Here is a 5,000-nt window from a genome sequence, read left to right as displayed (position 1 = left end):
GATGCAGCTTAGATATTTGTCGAGCTTATTCTTAAACACATCTACGCTCACTCCTGATATATTCCTCAGATGAGCTGGCAACGCATTGAATAGACGCTGCATATCGATGCTGGTGCGTAGTGGATTAATGTCCTGTGTGCTTTCCTTATTTTTCCTGATATAGTTTTGGGCACTATTAATCTATCTCTGCTTGCTCTTTCTGATATTTTTAGCTCCATGATGTTTTCCGCTATTCCTTCTATCAGTTTCCATGCCTGAATTATCATGTAGCGTTCTCTTCTCCTTTCTAGACTATATAATTTTAAGGATTGTAGTCTTTCCAGTAGTCAAGGGTCCTTAAACTCTTCTCTTCTAGCTGTAAAGGACCTTTTGTACACTCTCTATTTGTGCAATATCCTTTTGATAGTGTGGGTACCATATCATATTGCAATATTTAAGTGGACTACGAACATATGTTTTTATAAAGCCTAATCATGTGTTCAGCTTTTCTTGTTTTGAAGTGCCCGTAACAACATTCCCATTTTTTGCTTTACATTTTGGCCAATAGAATTGCTATTTGATCATTGCATAACATGTTCCTATTCATCATCACACCAAGGTCTTTAACTGCTTCCTTATTTGTGATTGTCTCATTATTAGGTCCCCTATATGCATATAACTTCCTTCTCTGTCTCCATAGTTTATTGATTCAAATTTATCAGAGTTAAATACCATCCTATTTACCTCTACCCAATCATATACTTTGTTAAGGTCTCTTTGTAGAGCGCGTTCCTATCTTTCATCACAAGTAATTTCTCTACTTATTCTTGTGTCATCGGCGAAAACTACTCACTACCGAGTCCTTAACATTACTGTCTATGTCTGCAATCATAATAACAAACAGTATTGCAGCTAACACCGTACCTTAGCTTCATCCGATTTCTCATCGTTTGCAATAACTATCTGTTAAAAATTCTTTTAACCATCTTCCTACTTTATCCACGATATTGTGTTTTCTAATTTTCTTCGCTAATATATTATGGTCTACCTTGTCAAAAGCTTTTGCAAAGTCTAGATAAACCACATCTGTTTCATTTCCGCTTTTCATATTTTTGTGTATGTTCTCACAGTGGACTAACAGTTGGGTTTGTGTACTTTTTCCGGGTACGAAACCATGCTGTCCTATATTAAACAAATTATTTCTATTAAAATGGTTCATAATATTTTTCTTCATTACCCTTTCGTACACTTTCATAATATGTGATGTTAGACTCACAGGCCTATAATTACTTGCCTATAGTCTTGATCCACTTTGAAAGTAGGGGTAATATATGCTTAATTTGTGCTCATCATAAATCTTGCCTGTATCTACACTTTGTCTTAATAATATTGCAAGTGGCTTTGTGATAGAATGAACTACTTTCTTTAACAAAATAGCAGGAACACCATCAGGACCTGCAGCAGCTCCATTTTTAATTTCATTAATAGCCTGCACAATATCAGCTTCATTAATATCTATGTCAGCTAAAATATTCACTATTTTCGTCCCTTACTTCTGTATCATTATCTTCATTATAAATTCTAGGGGTGAATTCTCTCTTATATCATTCTGCCAATATGTTGCATATTTCTTTTTTTCATTCGTTAATCTCCCTTCAATTCTTAGAGGGCCTATTTCTATTCTTCTTTTATTCATCTTTTTTGCGTACAAGTAGTTTTGCTTGATATTTACTAGGGTTTTTTCTTCCAAGTCCCGTTTTTCATTTTCTTTTGATTGTATATTCTTTTGTTCTGCAGGTTCTATCTTAATATTTAGTTCTATAACTTTCCAAGCATTTTATTCTTTTGCAAGACCTTTTTTCCACTTTCTGATTTCCTGGAACAAGATCTCTGTCTCTTGGTATTCATGATTGATGTTTACTTTTCTTCTTCGGTATATATTTTTCCATTATTTTCTCTAATATTTTATATAGTATCTCCGTATTTACTCTTATGTCATCACTTACGAAAATGTTATCCCAATCTTTGTTTAAATCTTCATTTATTTCTGACCATTTTATATTTTTACTGTAGAAGTTGTATTTTCCATATCCTTCCCACTTTTTCATTTCTTGCTCATCTCTGTTTTCACTTGCTTTGGAATGGACTGTTAATTCTATGACATTATTGGTCTGAAATACTCGCATTATAAACTATATTATTTCTTTAGCATAATTCACCTCATTCACCAAAATACTAGGTCTAAAGTATTTTCCTTTCTTGTTGGCAGGTGATTTATTTGTTGAATGTTGTACTCTAGTAGCATATCTAATAGCTTTTCGAATTGCCTCTTATCTTCTACACTACTATTACTCTCTTTTTCATATGTATAAATACAACCACAATCTCCTATTCGCTCTTTCCAGTCTACGAAAGGAAAGTTAAAGTCTCCAGGTAGGAGAATAGTCCAGTCCTTATGATTTCTACATATATCATCCAATTTTTCTATTATTATGTCAAACCCTTTAGTATTAGTGGGTCTATATATTACTAAATTCATTAATTTTTCGGATTCAAATTCTACCGCTATTAGAGTGAGAGAGAGAGTTTACTAACTCCACAAGCGACCATAACCACCCGGAGAGAGAGAGAGAGAGAGAGAGAGAGAGAGAGAGAGAGAGAGGAAAAAAATGAAACGAAGGTAGGTCTCTCTACCGAGGCCTCTCCGATATTGAAGCTAAGGAGTTTATCGCTAATCAACTCAACCCGATGACCAGGTTTTCCGAAAGGAAAAAAAAAAAAAAAAAAAAAAAAAAACTCCCTCTGACGCAGGGAAAGGCTTCTCATCAATTGGGCTTCAGTCAATAAACCTCACGCTCGTCCATTTTTAGCAGGAATTTGCTGAAAAATGTCCAAAATGCAGGAGTATTTTCTCAAGAGAATAACGTAAGCTGTCCATGCACAGAAAATACGTCTACTTTTTATATATGTGTTATTTAAGGTTTAAAATGAAATCTTTTTAGAAATTATTGTGTAAGTGATTCATAAACAACAAATAATACACTATACACACACACACACACACACACACACACACACACACACATATATATATATATATTATATATATATATATATATATATATTATATATATATATATATATATATATATATGTATGGTGGGGGATTCCCCCCCCCCCCCCACCCCCCCCCCCCCCCCATTATTCATCAGGTAAGCGTGTAGCACGAAACGGAAGGCAAACCCAAACCACACAGCATTACACACAACTCTCTCTCTCTCTCTCTCTCTCGGCAATCCCTCTCTCTCTTTCTCTCTCTCTCCACCTCTTTCTCTCCATTCTAACAGGTAAGGAAAATGAGAGAGCCGCATCATAACATCAACATTTATTAACAATGAATAAATAACGGATAATCAATCAAGTAATCAAGTCTTACAGACTAACTCAAAAAACCCGAAATAGTAAAATGTCTAGTCACCAAAAAGTCTACACCCATCTGGAACTCTTTGTCCCTCTCCATTCCAGAATCGTCTGTTTCAAAGATACAGAACACATCCCGGTAAGTACACACACAAGATTGACAATCAATGACTAAATATTGGATATTATCATAAAAATGTCAAACAGATAATAAGCCCAGTCTTTGGCTAAAGTAATTCAACACTCACCCAAGCAACCGGAACACTTAAACACAGTTAATTAAAACTCCCCGGCGAACGCCACGGCATCTTGCCTTTCACTTGAAGACCCTCTGTCAAAATCCACCCCCATAGACTTGGGTATGAAACTATTAAAGGGAAGAGGCGCACAAGCACATACGAAACACACAGTTCGTTTAGCGCCTCGCAACACTAGTTGCATCCAGTTTCACAAAGGCACTTTGAGAAGAGTTAATAAAACTCAGTACATTGACTTGTCGAACTAAGCATTTTTATCTCACGCCATCCCCAGAAACTCATTCATCAGCTACTCTCGCGTCGCTGCTCCTGCACTGTTCTCCACATTCCATAGGTCACAGAGAACACATGGACAATATATTATCAATCAAAAACCCTAGGCCTTACATATTTATATATATATATATATAATATATATATATATATATATATATATATAGATATATATATATATATATACATATATATATATATATATATATATATATATATATATATATATATATATATATATATATATATATATATATATATATATATATATATATTATGTGTGTGTGTGTGTGTGTGTGTGTGTGTGTGTGTGTGTATGTTGGTGTGTGTGTGTGTGTGTATGTGTGTGTGTGCGCGTGCATGCTTGATTTAAACTCTAAGATATATTATTTTTTAGAAAATAATGTATAAACAATGCATGCTTAACAAATAAGTTCGCTCTATATATATGTGCGCGCCTTAAAATTGAAGGGTAAGTTTTACCACGATTTCAAACATATCAAATCTACCTCCTCCCTATCAAATAATATCTAATGAAAATCATTTTTAAATAAACAATGTCATTTGAATTAACAGTTCAAACACGATGCCGAGGTACAAGGCGTTCATTTGCCTAAGCTTGGCCACCGACGCTAATTTGCATAAGGAGTGAAATGAAATTAAACAGCTGCCATTTATCCTCACTGTAGGGTATGCATCTATGCCATTTGATAATGACCCCTGTGGTCCGTTGTTGGATACTATATATATATATATATATATATATATATATATATATATATATATAGATATATATATATATATATATATAATATAGAGAGAGAGAGAGAGAGAGAGAGAGAGAGAGAGAGAGAGATGGCTACATGAAAGCAACAGCGTAGAATTTTCCCATTGAATGATTTCAGAATCTGGCTACACATATTTTTCGAGGCAAATAAAGTAAAAGAGGGTTCTCTCTCTCTCTCTCGCTCTCTCTCTCTCTCTCTCTCTCTTCTCTCTCTCTCCAGCTCATTTCCTATTGATGGCCATAACAAACAAATGGAGCTGAATGACAGACCCTTTATTTCGTCT

This window comes from Macrobrachium nipponense, chromosome 18, assembly GCF_015104395.2.
Source record: "Macrobrachium nipponense isolate FS-2020 chromosome 18, ASM1510439v2, whole genome shotgun sequence".
Lineage (NCBI taxonomy): Eukaryota > Metazoa > Arthropoda > Malacostraca > Decapoda > Palaemonidae > Macrobrachium > Macrobrachium nipponense.
The sequence above is the reverse complement of the archived record's forward strand: the minus strand, read 5'-3'. Positions refer to the sequence as shown.